The sequence below is a fragment of the Rhinolophus hipposideros genome, assembly GCF_964194185.1.
Source record: "Rhinolophus hipposideros genome assembly, chromosome: X".
NCBI lineage: Eukaryota > Metazoa > Chordata > Mammalia > Chiroptera > Rhinolophidae > Rhinolophus > Rhinolophus hipposideros.
In genome coordinates, this window is record NC_138046.1 from 82,815,854 (window position 1) to 82,834,019 (window position 18,166).

The following is an 18,166-nucleotide window of genomic DNA, read 5'->3' on the forward strand; positions in this document are numbered from 1 at the left end:
ATCTACCAAAATCTTTTTATATAAGATTATTAATCCACATTCTCTAAAGAAGAAAAGCAATACCCATGGTAATGCAGCAAGTAAGTGGTGGTATGAGTTTCAAAGCAGTAATGTCTGCTACTCCAAACCATCATAGTTTCCATTAGTTTCAAATCCAAACTTAAGAGATTAGTCTGTTTACCCAGTAATTATCACAGTGACATCACACAGGTGCTTAATAAACCCTTTTCTTTACAATGTAGACAATACCAAAGGAAATAAGGGAGCATTCCTTTGAACATCTCCTTGAATTTATTTTTCCAAAGAATAAATTGTATTTATTTTGTGATTTAATTTTCCCCAAATTCTTAGGTTAAAAAAAAAAAAAAGACAGCTCTTCCAAGTGACCATTGCAAGTCCATTAGCTCCAGCAATTCGGCCCATTCTTCCAAAAATCCAGGAACCTACAACCAACCGTCTTGGCCAAGCCTTAAAGAGCCAAGGCTTCCTCCTCCAACCAAGCCCAACCCCTTCTTAAAGAGCCAGGCACCCAAAACAGTTCCTCCCCCACGGCTACCTCCAGGGCCTCGCTGCTCTGTGCCCCCAATAGCTTAGGCTCAAACCTTAACTCAACGCCCGCTTCTCCTTCCTTTTAGAATCATCTCTAGATACCCGCTACTGCTTAACAGTGTTATCTGGGAACTTTGGTCTTCTGAATCCTGTTTTCTCTGGCTGCAACTTTGGCTGGGTTGGGTTAAGTCAAAGACAAACTTTACTGCTTAAGTAGAAATAAGAGTGCAGAGCCAGGGTGGACTAAATTAGACAAATCCATCCATTCTTGGCCCCCTCCATTTCTCCCACGAGGCTCCCCAAAGTACCCCTCCCCTTCCCAGCCCCTTTGCTCAGCTCTTCAGCAAAGTCATTTTCCCGTGTTTAATTTGATTCTACATAGAGTTTGTACCCTTGCTCCCCAATCCACCCATGCCCCCCCCCCCCGCTGCTAAAACCTAAAGAATAGAAGTGGGGATGGGAAGTAGAATCTAGGCTGAGGAGCTGATATTGGGTGGGTTCTAATCCTGAAGTCACTTACCGCCTACGTCATTAGCTGGGGACTCCTGCAGTGTCCGGAGCTCACGCCGTCCTCCAGGAGGCTCATACTCCTCAGCTGATTGCAAGACAGCTGTTTCCCTCCCACCCGCCCCTGACAGCGCGTCTGCAACTCTCTCTCGCCTTCTCTTTCTTGGCCTCCCACCTCCTCTTTTTCTCCTGGCTAGAAAATGGGGAGGAGGGCCAGGTAGAGGGAGTCGATTCAGACCAACCTGGGCCACCCTGGAAACAAGGGAAACAAAACTCTCAAGCATGCAACCCCAAATCGGGGGGCCAGGAAAGCAGACTTCCCAAAAAGAATCTTCTTCCTGCTGCCAATGCAGCTCTTTTCCTCGGCTAAAAATAAAGTGGGTTCGCTGGGTCGAAGTGGCCAAGGCTGAGAATCCTCCATTCCCCTTTCACCTCCACCAATTCAGTTCCGGCCAAGCCCACTCTCCACCCATCCTCTAAACTCCACACACCCTTGAGGAGAACGCCCGGGGCTGGAGCCAAGAAAACCAACTCAAGCCCCAAAGCACTTCTTGAATGCAAGGTTCAGGAGGACAAGGACTCCTCCAAGACAGGAACCTATACTGCTGCCGTTGCCACCTCACACGCCAGCGCCTTCTTAAAAAGAAAGCAGGGAGGGTCAAATGCCTACAATTGGTGGAAACACAGGGGCATCTCAGCCAGGGCAGGGGCTTCAGCGAAAAATGGAAACAACTTCCGCGGGTCTTCTGGGGCGTGGTTTCTTGGAGACACCTAGCTGCCCCACTGGGGACCTCGGGCTCCTGCGGGTCAGAACCTAAAGTGCTCTCGGGAAAACCTGAGTGAGTGGGGTGACTCCGTCTCTGGCCAGGCTACACCCAGAAGAGGTGTGACTATCGTGAGGGTGGAGTTCCTTAAAAGGGACAGACGGCTGCTAGAGGAGAGTGTAAATTGGTAGGAGAAGGGTGCGGCTAAGAAAGGAAGAAAGGAGGGGGTGGGACGGGGCCCTGGGCGGAGAGCTCTGACCTTGCCCCTGGAGGTGGCTTGTCCCAGTCTTCAGCCACAAGAGGTATAACCCGAGTCAATTTAAGTTCTTTCCTTCCCTGAAAGAAGCTTCCAAGCACATTGCTTGGTCACTTATCCTTTTGGGTTAAGCTAACTCGTCAGGGGAGAGTGAAAGGGATACAAGGAGTGGGGGTGTGGGCTGTCTACAAAGAGAAGAATGGGGAAAGGGAAAAGCCAGAAAGCTGGTAACTAGAATCATATTTACTCTCCTAGCCCTCCATGGCAACCGTAAGACACCAGCTAGGACAGCCAGGTCACAGTATCTCCTCAGGGAGAAGACTAAGAGCAAAAAAGAATGGAGCTGGGGGCATTTTCTAGCAAGAGATAGGAAAGATGCAAGGGTGAAAGAATGGATGGGAAAAGGGGGGAGTTGAAGGAATTGTGAATACAGAAGACTCTTTTATAGTCTCCCAGATACCAGTCCTCTAAGAATAGAATTCTCAAAGTCCTGAGACTGCCTCTGAACCAGGGATTGGAGAAGAGTCCTGTAGAGCTAAATCCATAGGATAACAGTCACATTTCCAGGATTTCTTTGCCCTTGCCTGAAAATCCCTTTCTATCTCATTTTAATAGAAGGCCAGGAAGTCTCAAGCAACCAAGGTCCCTTCTCAGTGCCTCTTCTCTACCACAATTCTTTTAAAGGGGAGGAAAGATAAAAGAGACAAGAAACAGAGAGAGGGAGGGAGCAGAGACAGGAGAAATAATCACAGCTACCTTGTATTCAGTACCTAATACATATGGACAAGTCACTGGGCCAAGTGTATTCATCATTTCTTATTTATTACTGATAACAACCCTGGGAAATAGGTACTATTATACTCTTCAAGCCCCTTTTTTAAAATAAGAAAACTGATGTTCAAAGCCCAGTATTTCCAACACATATATGCTCACTTGCTTTATATTTCTGCCTATCTTCTAACCATCTCACTTTCTCTTACTCTGCCACAAACTGTCTGTTCTTCCTCCTGTAGTTCACCAACTACCTGAATGACATCACCATGCACGCCAACATCCAAGACAGAATCCTGGGACTCATCCTCTAACCTGTTGTTATTTGGATCCTGCGTACTTCTCAAGCAGCAGAACTTCTGATACTTTGCTGGGCCTTACCTGTATTACAAATCCCTGAGAATGCCAGGTTGTTTCCATCCTCCATGCTTTGACTTACCTCAGTTTCTCCGTTTCAAATGGTCTAAGCAATCAGTCTACCTTGTTGAAAGGATTAACTCAAGATCAACTCCCCTCCTTACTTAATTCCTTCTGGCAGAACTGACTATTGCTTCCTCTGTGAACTTAGAACAAAGGGAGTTGGGGGGCCCTGTAGGGTGGAGCTGGTCTTGGGAGGGGAGGGAAGTCAAGCAGTTTATAAACAGAAAAGCTTACATTCTCAAGGAATTGTTCCTGGAACAACAAAAGTGGAGCTGAAACAGTGCATAGCTTATCTCAAGGAACAAAATTTCCCTCCTCACCCACTTTCTTCTTGCTGTGCAGCTTACCAGAGGGCATATTCTTCTTTCTAGACCTTTTGCCCCTCTGCTAATGTTGAAGCAGTGTTAAGTTCCTCACACATCCCAGAGGTCAGTGCTAAGCTTACTGTCCGAAAAGGATAAGGATATTTTGGAGAAGGAAATCGAGTTAGCCGAGAGGAGAAAGCTTGGAAGGAGACTGGGAGAAAAACAATGACTTAGTTTATAAGCTGTACAACTTTGGGTAAGTGACTTAACTTCTCTAAAGGTATACAGCTAGTACTTACTTCTCGAAATTGTCAAAAAGATTAATAAAATGCAGAGGTGGCTTTACAGTGAAATTAATGAAGCTTGAACTTCAGGGCCTCTCATTTGAATTGGCACTTTCCAAGGGATCAAACGGTGTGTTTTTCTTAAAAAGGGTCCCCAAAATTGTATCAGCTTCAGGCTCTCCACATCCAGGATCTGCCCCTTATGAGATTATAGCCTACAAAACACAGTGTTTGGCACAAAGAAAGCACTCAATAAAGGATAACTATTATTCCTAGCAATGACAGCTCTTAAATATACTAGACCCAGTTTAGACCCTAGCTTAAGATTGAGTCTCTTTCTGGCCATAGATATTGGAAACATGCCTCCGTTTTTCTCATAACTCCCATCCTTGTATATATGAATAAACCAAATTATAAAAATTATAACTAAACTGCTTGCTTGAGACATTCAGAGGCATGACAAAGTTCAGCTTAGGAATGGCCAATGGGCCAGGAGCAGCTGACCAGGGTTTGAAACTCTTCTCGAAGAGCACCATCCCAGGCAAGTTCTGGCAGGACTGCTAACTCCCACAAGTTTAGTTGTGCCTCGGCCTGCTACCTTTATGAGCAAAGAGCTTGACTAGGGGAATCTGTGTGTGTGTGTGTGTGTGTGTGTGTGTGTGTGTCTTTATCTTGTGTGTTGGGGGTAGGGGGTTGGGCATGCATGGATTTTTTGTACCAGTTTAGACCCTAGATTCTACCACACCCATAAACTGGAAGAAGTAAGAGGCTTCATAATCATCAACCAAGCCAAACCAGAAAAACTGGGAGCCTCGGCCTCATTTGCAGGAAAAAATAACATCATTAGACTGGTCCCTAAAATGTATATTCCTGAATCAGGGAAGGATCCTAATGAGTGTACAAGAAAAAGACTTGCATTCTTACTTTCATATTAAACAAATAAATATACAAGACTGTCTAAGGAAATGTATGAATAGAACAGAAACTTATTTATCACTGTGTTAATCCAGAGAGACGTCAGGGCCCTGCAGGCCTTACAAAGCAGGGTCATGCGTATCATCCTTGTATTACAAGTATCTCTCACTTTCTTAACGGAGGGTTGTGTACATCTCCCGTTATCCCTCAAACCAATGGGAAATTATCTTCATCCTTCTGCCCATTAGAGTCTTATCACTTCTCTCATAAAGTACCATGTTTCCCTGAAAATAAGACCTAGCCGGACAATCAGCTCTAATGCGTTTTATGGAGCAAAAATTAATATAAGATCCGGTCTTATTTTACTTATAATAAAATACTTTAATATTTACTTATAGTAAAATAAGTCCAGGTCTTTATAATATAATACAACACAATACAATACAACACAACACAATACAATACAATACAACACAACATAATACCGGGTCTTATATTAATTTTTGGTCCAAAAGACTCATTAGAGCTGATTGTCTTGCTAGGTCTTACTTTGGGAGAAACACAGTAAAAGGGAGAAAAGAAAGGAGGGAAGTATGTCTTTGGTGCTTTCTTAAAATCTTTCTCTTAACACATCTATTGAAGTACTGCACCTTTATTCTTTCCTTCTATTGCTCTTTGTTTGCCCAAATAACCCTGTATTGTGGTAGTCTCTACCCTCAAGTTAATAACAAATACTGGAGCAGCCTACCATGAAGCCACAATGACAGGACATTATCTTCTCAAGTAAGGCTAGCAGTGAATCAAAAGAGTAAGGCAGGCAGATTAGCAATAGTAATTCACTTTCTAAAGTGAGATAAATGACTTGATTTGGGATGAGAGTCTAATTAGTATGTCATCATGGAGATACAAGCAACTACACCTCTTTACCTGGTATGAATACACAACTAAAATGATCAGAGCTATGTGAACAACAGGTAGAAATAATATACAGAGATATGCTGAAAATAAAACATTACAGGCACACATTAGAGGTAAGAGTTAGTCACCTGAGCAAAGAATGTTGCTGTGAGAGGGACACAAAGAGATTATTTCATCTAATGTTTTTCAACATGTGAGATTATATATATACCAATAGTGATATAAAGGATTCTTAGGTGGTACATACATAAATAGGTTCTAATAGTATGCATTTTTTATGGTTGCATTCTATTTATGGAGAATAAAAGTGGCTTTTTATTTATAGTAGTGCTATTTTTGATGAAAAAAAATTCTAGTAAAATAAGTCAGTTATTTAAGAAAGCATATTAAGTAAATAATGGTACAGCTGATACTCAAATATGGTCTAAATCATAAAGGTGAAATATAAATAATTTAATTTTAGCAAACAATTATTGAATCCAATTCTCCTTCCAATTCAGAAGTTCCTTTATTAGACACCTTGGTTTAGAGGAGGGTTTAACTCCCAAATCAATAAATATATAGCAAGCCTGCCTCCTCTTTAGTGCCCATGGCAGAATTGCTAATAGATCATGGAAGTTTTCCACCAAGCCTAGATGAAGCCTTATACTATTTATGAACATACTTCTACAGGAATTTTTCCTTGAACCTTCAGTTTGGGCTAGGGGGCCCTCTTTCAGCCCTTACAGCACTCTGACATATTTTTCTCATAGGGCTCACTGCATTATAGTACACCTATCTTTTCATAGCAGTCTCATCCATTTGACTGTCAGTTCCTTGAAGTCAGGAGTTCAATCATCAGTAGTTCAATCATTTTTACACTTTTGGCTCTGAGCACAGTACTCGTCACATGATGAGTACCCAATAAAAGTTTGTGAAATGGAATAATTTTTAAATTTATGTTTTTCAGTTACAGTTGACATTCAATATTATTTTATACTGGTTTCAGGTATATAGCATAGTGGTTAGATATTTATATAATTTATGCAGTGATGCCCCAGATTATTCTAGTATCCACCTGGAACTACTCATAGTTGTTGCAACATTATTGACTATATAGAATGGAATAATTTAGAGCCACAACATCTGGGTGTGAATATTAGCTTTACCACTTACTAGCTGGGTTATCTTGGATAAGTTATTTAATGTATCTGGGCCTCCGTGTCCTCATTTATAAAATAGTATTAATAATACTACCTACTCATAGGATATTGAGAGGATTATGTAACTTAATACATATACATGCAACATGGTTAGAACAGTACAGGGCACAGAGTAAGCAGTATATGAATTTTTGCTATTATTAAGTTGAACTGAAATATGCCTCGTTGAGATTTCTACCTATTAGTTCTGGGACTGACCGCTGGAGAAATATAGAGCAAGGTTAGCCAGGATAATGGAGAGAACATTTGGTGCCCACCTACTGGGTGAGAGGAGTGCTCCACAAAGGAACAATGGAATCTGCCAGTGCTTCCATCCCAGAGTTGCCCTGACCTCTGCCCCTTCAGCCCTCACTCTGAAGTTAGTCAATTTAGTTTCTCCTTGTATATCCCTGGCACTTTTGAGCTGCTGCCCCTGCACTGGAGCTTATAGCAAGTGAGTTTGTGAGTAAGTTTGTATGCTGGACCTTTAAGAGCAGCTCATCTCAGTCTCCAGCGGCCCTTTGCCTTTCTGAGATGCAATCCCCTCTGATTTTCACAACCAGATGTTTTTGGCACTCCTCTTCCTATTACTGGTATCCCTAGCTGGGCAGCCTGGTTTGGGGCTAGGATCCCTCTTGATTCTTAATCACCACATGGTGGGTGTGTGATCTGCCCATTCAGCATCTCTGTCCTTACTAACAGTCTCCACATGGCTGCAGCTTCTTCTGCATATCCTTACTTATAAGAATTCTGTTCAGCTGTTTTTCCAGTGGTTCTCAGTAATGTTTGTTCTACAATTCAACTGTAATTTTGATGTGATCATAGGAGAAGGCAATCACAGAGTTTGCCTACTCTGCCCTCTTGTCCAGAAGTCCTAAAAGAATCTCTCAAAATTTATTTCTTCCTGGTTTATTTTCAAATGATGTATATAACACACATCCATTACTCTCATTCCATCACTGGGACTTACCCCTTGGGTCAAGAATGTGATGAAGTAAAGATTGATAAGGGATGAGGTGAAACCTAGTAATGGAATTAAGCTCAAGAATATGACAGAGTAGTGGGATGAAATTACGGCATCTCATGCACACTATTCACTAACTTATTCATTCATTTATATATCCATCAGCTCTTTATTTAATATGTGCCAAACATTATTCTGACACTGTGTGATACATCAGTGAATAAGAAGGATCAATCCATGCCCTTGTGTTATTTACATTCAAGTTAAGGAGAAAGATAATAAACACAAACAGATATATCAGGTTGGACAGTGCTAAGTGCAAGCAAATTAAAAGAGAGTGAGTAGACAAGTGTTGCTACTTTAATAAAAGGCCTTTTTAGAAAAGTCACATTTGAGCAGGTACCTGAGGGAAATAATGGAATAAGACATAGCAAGATCTGGAGCAAATGTTTTAAGCAAGAGAACAGTCCGTTTAAGGTCCCTGAAGTGACAGCATGTCTGGCACATTCTAGGAACAGTGAGGAGGCTGATGTGGCTGAAGTGCAAATAGCAAAGAGAAGAGTGGCAACAGATGAGATCAGAAAGGTTGCAGAGGGCCAGCGTGCACAAGGTCTTAGGAGCCATGGTAAAAATTTTGATTTTTACCCTGCCTAAGATGGAAAACCACTGGAGGGTTTTGAGGAGAGGAGTGATAACCATGTTTTAAAAGGATCGCTTTAGACCAGGGGCAAGCGAAAAGACCACTAAGTCATTTATTGCATGAATCCAGGTGAAAGATGATGATGGCTTAGATCAAGGAAGCAGTGAGAGGTGTTGAGAAAATTAGAATCTGCAGGCAGAAATGATATGATCTACTGTGGACAGGATGTAGAGTTTTCGAGACTTCCAGGAGTTTACTTCAAGGTTTTGGGTCTCTGCAAATGAAAGGATGGAATTGTCATTACCTGAAATATATAGGACTGCAGGTATAGCAGGTTTGGTGATGAGGGGAGGAAAACAAGAGTTAAGTTTTGGATATATTAAGTTTGAGATGTCTAACAGACATACAAGATATCAAGTAGATGGTTAGAATTAGGAATCACTGGCATACAGATGGTATGTGAAGTCACGGAACTGGATGACAGCATCTCAAAAGACAGTGTATAGAGAGAAGAGCTCTAAAGACTGAGCCCAGTAAAACTCCAAAGTTTAGAGGTGGGAGAGATAAGATTCAGGAAAGGAGACTAAAATGACAGACCAGAGAGCTAGGAGGAAAACCGAGAGAACATAGAAACACAGAAGACATATGAAAAAAGTTTTTCCAGCAGGAGGAGTGACTAAAGCTATCATTTCTTGCAGGTAATTTGAGTAATATGAAAACTGAGAATTTACTATTGGATTTGGTAACTTGGTGGTCATTGGTGAACTTGACAAGAACATTTTAAGTGGAGTGGTGGGGGAGAAAAGCCTATAGTTAAAAATAACAAACAAAAAGATAGTTTAATGGTTTATTTTATAGGCTGCATCAAAAGTTATGTGCCTATTAGAGAAGGCATAACAGAGAAAGGATAAAATGGAGTCAGCTTTAAAGAATAAATACAAGTTTGCTGGAAAAAAGAGGAGGGATAGTCCACATAGAAATAGCATGTGACAAAAGCACAGAAGTGTTGAGTTCCATAAGATGTTCAAGGCAAAATAAGCATTACATCTTAGCTGAAATTATAGGATTCTTGAGAGGTGAAGACTTGGCATGGAATTTTTGCTTACATGTGCAGTATGAGAGAAGAATTTCAGATGAGACCTTTGGTCACTTTCACCATTACCAGGTAGTAGTGAAGGCATCACAACATAATATTTATTAAGCAACATTTGAGCTTGATACTGTCCTCAAACTATACTAAATAGGCATTTATGTCCCCCCCCCAGTTAAGGTATACAATTAATATAATTCCAAAAAATGTTTAACAGTCTTATTTTACCAGATGTCAAAAACGATACCATAAAGTTACAGAAGTTAGAACAATGTGATAGTGGCATATAATTAAATAAACAGAAATATTAGGGTTAAAAATCGACACATTTATATATGAGGGTTTAGTATTTGATACATGCGGTGGCATTTAAAATTCATTAGAAAAAGTGGGGCGGCCTGATGGCTCAGTTGGTTAGAGCGTGAGCTCTGAACAATAGGGTTCCTGGTTCAATTCCCACGTGGGCCAGTGAGCTGCGCCCTCAACAACTAGATTGAAGACAATGAGCTGCAGCTGAGCTTCCAGCGGGGTGGCCAAATGGCTCAGTTGGTCAGAGCATGGACTATCAACAACAAGGTTGCTGGTTCAATTCCCACGTTTGCTTTATATCATTGGTATAAAGCAAATTAGTTGCTTTGCCCCATGCAACTAAAGATTGAAAATTGCAACTGGACTTGGAGCTGAGCTGCACCTCCAGAGCTAGATTGAGGGATAATGACTTGGAGCTGATGGGCCCTGAAGAAACACACTGTTCCCCAATATTCCCCAATATATTTTTTTTAAAAAAAAGAAGGCACAAATAATTAAAAAACATTCACTGGAAAAAGACAAATTATTTAATAAATGGCACTGAGTCAACTGGCTAATTGTTTGGAAATAACAGTTAAATTCTTATACCTAATACAATTTAATGAACTCTCCGCCTTCACAAAAAGTGGGCAAATAATGCAAATAGGCAATTCACAGTAAAGTATAGATGGCCTGAAGGTTAATCATAATTAATTGTCAAACAAATGCAAATTAAACAATAATAAGAGGATTTCAGCCTCTCAGATTGCTGATTTTTACAAAATTGATAGTATTCTGTATTGGCAAGAGTGTGAAGAATCAGACAAATTCATGCATAGTTGGTGACTATGTAAATTGGTACAGTATTTTTACTAAATTTTAAAACGTGAATACCCTCTTACCCAGAAATGTAATGTCTAGAAATCTGCTTACAAGTATCCAAAGATAGAAGAACATGTCCACGTTATCGTCGTCGTCGTCATCATCATCATCATCATCACTTGTTGAGTATTTCTATGAGCCAGGACATGTTCTAAGCATTTTTACCTATGTTACCTCATTTAATATAACAAATCTCTGAGATAGGCACATATTATTTTCTTTTACATGCTAGGTAATTGAGGCACAGGGAAGATAGGTAATTTTCCCAAGTTCACAGAGCCTGAAAGTAGGCTAAAAGTCAAACCTGAGCAATCTAACCCTAGAAGGCTGGATGTTGATACACATCCTACATGTGTCTACAATTCTGTATTCTACTCTACTACCTCATCCCTTATTTCATTATCTCTATCTCCTTGTATCCCTCTCCACCATGGATCTGAACTACTGTTGTCGGATTATTGTGAAGTTTCTAGCTAAAGCAAGTTGTGTGAACAGAAAGGAGCAGACTCTGTTCCTGGGAGAGGGAAGAAAGCAGACAGAACAGAGGGAGAGTTCCCATTGGAATGATCTTTTTATGGAAGTCAGACACAGGTTAATGATAATAAGCAGGAGGAAACATGGAAGTAACACAAGGAAATGACATTACTTGAAACCCTTCAGGCATATGTGGAATCAGGTCAAACTGGAGGCACAGAAACTATTTATGAGACAACTGCATTGGTTCAAGCATGAAGACCTTGAGAACTAGGAAAACATGGATATAATAGAGATTTAGAAAAGACACATTTTGATTTCACAACTAATTAGACTTAGGAAACATAGAAAAATAAATCACGTTCACTGCCCAACTTTACCACTGGAACCCCTTTTAAACTACCCCAAATATAATCTTGCATAAGATTTTTTTTATTTTTTTATTTTTTTTGGTTTTTTATTTAATTTTGTTTTTTATTTATTTTTTTACTTAGACGTTCATCATTTATATCCCTCACACTGTGAACCCCCCTCCCCCCATCCACTATCCCTCCGACCTCGCACCGAGCCATCACATTATATATATAAAATTATAGTTGGCATTCATTATTGTTTAGCTTCTGGTGTACAGTGCCATGATCAGGCATCCACGGTATCTCTGAGGTGGTCTCCCAAATAGGACACATGTCCATCGGATACCCAACAAATCTTTACAACATTATTGAATACGTTCACCAAATTAATTTTCAAAAACCCTGAGGCCATCTTGTGGTAAACAGCTGCTTCCTAATCCCTTCACCTTTCCCCCTTATCCCCACCCACACCCCCTCCCCACCGCCCATCTAACAACTCTCGGTTTTTTCCTTTTTGTCCCCAAAACTGTTTCTGATTAGTTCATTCACTTATTCTTTTCTTTAGATTCCACATATAAGTGAGATCATATGGTACTTGTCTTTCTCTTTCTGACTTATTTCACTTAACATAATGTTCTCTAGATCCATCACGTTGTTGCAAATGATAAAGATTTCTTTCTTCTTTGTGGCTGTGTAATACTCCATTGTATAAATGTACCACAGCTTCTTAATCCAGTCATCTACCGATGGGAATTTCGGTTGTTTCCATATCTTGGCTATTGTGAAAAGTGCTGCAATAAACATAGGAGTGCACAATGATTTTTGAATTAAAGTTTTGGATTTCTACGGGTAGATTCCTAGGAGTGGAATTACTGGCTCATAGGGTAGTTCCATTTTCAGATTCCTGAAATACCTCCATACTGTTTTCCATAGTGGCTGCACTAATCTGCAATCCCACCAACAGTGCACTAGCATTCCCTTTTCCCCACATCCGCGCCAGCATTTGTTGTTTGTTGATTTATTGATGATAGCCATTTTGACTGGGGTGAGGTGGTATCTCATTGTGGTTTTTATTTGCATTTCTCTGATGATTAGTGAGGTTGAGCATTTCTTCATATGTCTTCTTGCCTTCTGTATGTCCTTTTTAGAAAAATGTCTCCTCAAGTCCTCTGCCCATCTTTTAATTGGGTTGTTTGTTTTTGTGGAGTTGAGTTGAGTAAGTTTTTTATAGATTTGTGATATTAATCCCTTATCAGATATATAATTGGAAAATATCTTATCCCATTCAGTAGGATCCCTTTTTGTTTTATTGATGGTTTCCTTTGCTGTGAAAAAACTTTTTAGTTTGATGTAATCCCACGTGTTTATTTTTTCTCTTACTTCCCTCGTGTGAGGAGATATATCAGTGAAAATCTTACTCCGGGTAATGTCCATGAAGTTTCTTCCTATATTTTCTTCTAGATATTTTATAGTTTCAGATCTTACATTTAAGTCTTTAAGCCATTTTGAATTTATTTTTGTATATGGTGTAAGGAGGTGGTCCAGCTTCATTTTTTTGCATGTGTCTGTCCAGGTTTCCCAACACCACTTATGGAACAGACTGTCTTTACCCCATCGTACATTCTTGCTTCCATTGTCGTAAATTACATGGGCATATAGACATGGATTTATTTCTGGACTCTCTATTCTGTTCCATTGATCTATTTGTCTATTTTTATGCCAGTACCATGCTGTTTTGATTACTGTAGACTTGTAGGATAGTTTGAAGTCAGGTATCGTTATACCTCCCACTTTGTTCTTATTTTTCAAGATTGCTGAGGCTATCGGGATCTTTTATGCTCCCATATAAATTTTAGGATTACATGTTCTATTTCTGTGAAAAACGTCGTTGGTAGTTTGATAGGAATTGCGTTGAATATGTATATTGCCTTAGGCAGTATGGACATTTTAACTATATTAATTCTTCCTATCCATGAACATGGAATGTGTTTCCATCTATTTATGTCTTCTTTCATTTCTTTCTTCAGTGTCATATAATTTTCTGAATACAGATCTTTTACATCTTTGGTTAGATTTATCCCCAGATATTTTATAGTCTTTGGAGCAATTGTAAATGGAATTGTTTTTTTAATTTCTCCTTCTGCTATTTTATCATTGGTATATACAAATGCAACTGATTTCCGAATATTGATTCTATATCCTGCTACTTTACAAAATTCATCTATCAGTTCTAATAGTTTCTTGGTGGAGTCTTTAGGGTTCTCTATGTATAGAATCATATCATCTGCATATAATGATAATTTTACTTCCTCCTTACCAATTTGGATGCCTTTTATTTCTTTCTCTTGTCTGATTGCTGTGGCTAGAACTTCCAGCACTATGTTGAATAGAAGTGGAGAAAGTGGGAAACCTTGTCTTCTTCCTGATCTTAGTGGGAATGGTTTTAGCTATTCCCCATTGAGTATGATGTTAGCTGTGGGTTTGTCATATATGGCCTTCATTATGTTAAGATATGATTCCTCTATCCCCACTTTCTTAAGGGTTTTTATCATAAAAGGTGGCTGTATTTTATGAAATGCTTTTTCTGCATTTATTGATATGATCATGTGATTTTTATTTTTCATTTTGTTAATGTGGTGTATCACATTAATTGATTTGGAGATGTTGAACCACCCCTGCATACCAGGGATGAATCCCACTTGATCCTGGTGTATGATCTTTTTAATGTGTTGCTGAATTCTGTTCGCTAATATTTTGTTGAGAATATTTGCATCTATATTCATTAGAGATATCGGCCTGTAGTTTTCTTTTTTTGTGGTGTCTTTTTCTGCTTTTGGGATCAGGGTGATAGTGGCTTCGTAAAAAGTGTTTAGGAGTCTTCCTTCCTTCTGGATTTTTTGGAAGAGCTTGAGGAGAATAGGTGATAATTCTTTTTTGAACGTTTTGTAAAATTCACCTGTAAAGCCATCTAGTCCAGGGCTCTCGTTTGTTGGGAGATTACTGATTACTGATTCAATTTCCCTGGTGGTAATAAGACTGTTCAGGCTTTCTGTTTCTTCTTGAGTTAGCCTTGGAAGGTTGTGCGCCTCTAGAAAATTGTCCATTTATTCCAGATTGTCAAATTTGTTGGCATATAGTTGCTCATAGTAATTTCTTAAAATTTTTTGTATTTCTGTGGTGTCTGTTGTCACTTCTCCTCTTTCATTTCTGATTTTATTAATTTGGGTCCTCTCTGTCCTTTTTTTTAATGAGTCTGGCTAGAGGTTTGTCAATTTTGTTTATCTTCTCGAAGAACTAACTCTTGGATTCATTGATCTTTTGTATTGTTTTTCTGGTTTCTATTTCATTTATTTCTGCTCTGATCCTTATTATCTCCTTCCTTGTGCTCCCTTTGGGCTTATTTTGCTGTTCTTTTTCCAGATCCCTTAAGTGTGAAGATAAACTGTCAATTAGTGATGTTTCTTGTTTCTTTAAGTAGGCCTGCAGTGCTATGAACTTCCCTCATAGGACTGCTTTCGCAGCATCCCATAGATTTTGTGTCGCCGTGTTCTCATTCTCATTTGTCTCGAGATATCTTTTGATTTCTTCTTTGATCTGCTGCTTGACCCATTCATTATTTAGTAACATGTTATTCAGCTTCCATGAATCGGTGTGTCTTCCTGGCTTTTTTTCCCTGTAGTTCATTTCTAATTTCATAGCACTGTGGTCAGAGAAGACAATTGGTATGATTTCCATTTTCTTAAATTTATCAAGGCTTGTTTTGTGGCCTAACATATGATCTATCTTGGAAAATGTTCCATGTGCACTTGAGAAGAACGGGTATTCTGCAGCATTGGGGTGAAGTGCTCTGAAAATATCAATTAAATCCAACTGCTCGAAAGTATCATTTAAGGCTGTTGTTTCCATATTGATTTTCTGTCTGGAGGACGTGTCCCTTGTTCTCAGAGGTGTGTTGAAGTCCCCTACTATGATAGTGTTGCTGTTGATCTCTGTCTTTATGTCCATCAGAACCTGTTTTATATATTTAGGTGCTCCTATGTTAGGTTCATAGATGTTTACTAGGGTTATGTCCTCTTGTCGGATTGATCCCTTTATTATTATATAGTGCCCATCTTTGTCTTTTAATGTTTTCTTCATTTTAAAGTCTATTTTGTCAGATATAAGTATTGCAACTCCAGCTTTTTTCTCATTTCCATTTGTATGAAATATCTTACTCCAACCTTTCACTTTCAGCCTGTGTGTGTCTTTTGATCTGATATGAGTCTCTTGTATACAGCATATACAAGGGTCTTGCTTCCTTATCCATTCAACCACCCTATGTCTCTTGATTGGAGCATTTAATTTGTTTACATTTTAAGTGATTATAGATAGGTACATAGTTACTGCCATTTTTATATTTGTAGTAGATTGTTTTCATCTTTCTTCTATTTACAGAAGTCCTTTTAGTATTTCTTGCAATGCTGGCTTGGTAGTAATAAATTCCTTCAGTTTGTTCTTTTCTGGGAATCTCTTTATCTCTCCATCAACTTTAAATGATAGCCTTGCTGGATAAAGCAATCTAGGTTGTAGGCCTTTGTGTTCCATTACTTTGAGTATCTCTTGCCACTCCCTCCTGGCCTTCAATGCTTCTGTAGAAAAGTCATTTGATAGTCTTATGGGAGTACCCTTGTATGTAACCCTCTGTCTTTCTCTTGCTGCTTTTAAGATTCTCTCTTTGTTTTTAAGCTTTGCCATTTTAACTATAATGTGTCTTGGTGTGGGCCTGTTTGGGTTTATCCTGGTTGGAACTCTCTGCACTTCCTGGGCTTGTATGTTGGTTTCCTTCATCAGGTTAGGGAAGTTTTCGGACATTATTACCTCAAATATGTTCTCAATCCCTTGCTTCCTCTCTTCGCCTTCTGGTATTCCTATGATGCGCATGTTGTTGCACTTGATGTTATCTCAGAGGTCTCTTAACCCATCTTCATTGTTTTTTATTCTTTTGTCTTTCTGTTGTTCAGTTTGGGTGATCTCTGCTAACTTGTCTTCTAAGTCGCTGATTCGATCCTCTGCTTCATCTAACCTACTGGTCATTCCTTCAAGTGAGTTCTTAATTTCGGTAATTGTGTTCTTTAGTTCTAGCTGGTTGTTCGTTAAGATTTCTACATCCTTCTTTAGTTCTAACTGGTTGTTCTTTATGATTTCTATATCCTTCTTTATGTCTTCTCTAAGCTCCTTAAACATTATCATCGGTGTTCTGAACTCTGTCTCTGAAAGGTTGGTTACCTTTGCTTCATTTGGTTCTAGTTGTGGAGGTTTCTTCTGTTCTTTTATTTGGGACATGTTTCTTTGTCTCCCCATTCTGACTGGCTCTCTGTGTTTGCTTTGATGTATTAGGAAGATCCCCTAGAGCTCTTAGTTCTTACTGGGTTATCTTACGTAGTATGTGTCCTTTATATTCGACTTGGACCTCTTCGTTCTTCTCCTCTGCATGTGCTCCAAAGGTGGCTCGTGTGTTTAGTATATTGTCCTGTTCAAGAAGAACTTTAATTGCTTTTTGCTTGTGAGTAGGTGGGTTTAACTCCTAGGCTGTCTAGTTGTGAGACTTGGCTCTGCCCACCGCAGGGTGTTCTGCTGGGTGAGGGTTGGCCAGTTAAATGAGGTTTGGCCTCTATGGGCTCTTGTGCCTTCAGAGAATTCCCTCTGGGTGTGTGACTTGTAGGTCAAACCCGGTAGTACTCTGGTTTGGTCCAGAGTTGGCTTCTGGATATGTTGAATCTTGTGCCTCTTAAGATGGGCCCTTTTGCAGTAGCCTTGGATAATCTTCCTTGCCTGTTTAACGTTGTCTAGTCCAGCCTTTCCTTCGTCCCATAAGATTTTTTTTTAAAAGTGTGCAACGTGTATTTTACTTCTCTTTTCCCTCATTACACTGCCTTGCACATAGCTGTCATTGAATTCACATCTGTTCAATGAAGAGTATTTGAGAAGTTCACAACACCTTACAATATGACACTAAATCCAATTCTCTCATTAGCTGTATTTATTTCCACACCAACTGCACCGTGGTTTTGGGTTTTGGGTTGTTTTGCTTTGTATGTCTGATCAATCCGATTTATCAGTGTAATAAAACCTTCACACCCAAGACTAAATACACAGACAAATAACTAATTTTTATCCCATTTGGTACATTACCAGAGGGTATCAGTTTGGCTCTTAGATGGGTACAAAGTCCTCAAAAGTGGCAAACAAATAAATGCTAAGGCATTGATTTAAAGAGAAAGCTCTTTATATTATGTCAAATATGGAAATACATTTGCATTTTCATCTTTCATCTGTTGCGGTTGGGATTAGGGTGACAAGTGGCCTCTTGTGGACAAGCAAAGGTACTCTGGAGTAATTAAGTAATATATTTACTTGTCAAAGCCCTGGAGAAAGGACATCTTGACCATTTTATCCAAATCTGGTGAGTTGTACTAAGGTTTAACTCTAATAACATGTTTTCTTTTGTTTTGTTCCTTACCTGAAGTAGAAGATATGCTGACCTGAGGAACATAATCTGGGCCTGGAGGACAGAATTCTAATAACTCAAAACATCAGTCGCTCCTCCAGTCTATCAGAGCTCCACC

The 18,166-nt window shown here is 39.5% G+C and overlaps 1 protein-coding gene across 5 annotated transcripts in view; it reads right to left on the reverse strand.

Annotated features, from left to right (window-relative positions):
* Nucleotides 1-18,166, reverse strand: part of KLF8 (KLF transcription factor 8) — a 261,686-nt gene that overhangs the window by 131,397 nt on the left and 112,123 nt on the right. Inside the window, exon 1 of one of the 5 annotated variants that reach the window (XM_081042623.1) lies at nucleotides 3,287-3,361. The exons of 3 other annotated variants lie outside the window; for them this stretch is intronic. The gene's annotated coding sequence lies outside the window, so the exon portion shown is untranslated. Of the gene's footprint in view, nucleotides 1-3,286; nucleotides 3,362-18,166 lie in introns of those variants that run through there. One more of the 5 variants, XM_081042622.1, reaches the window with a different exon arrangement.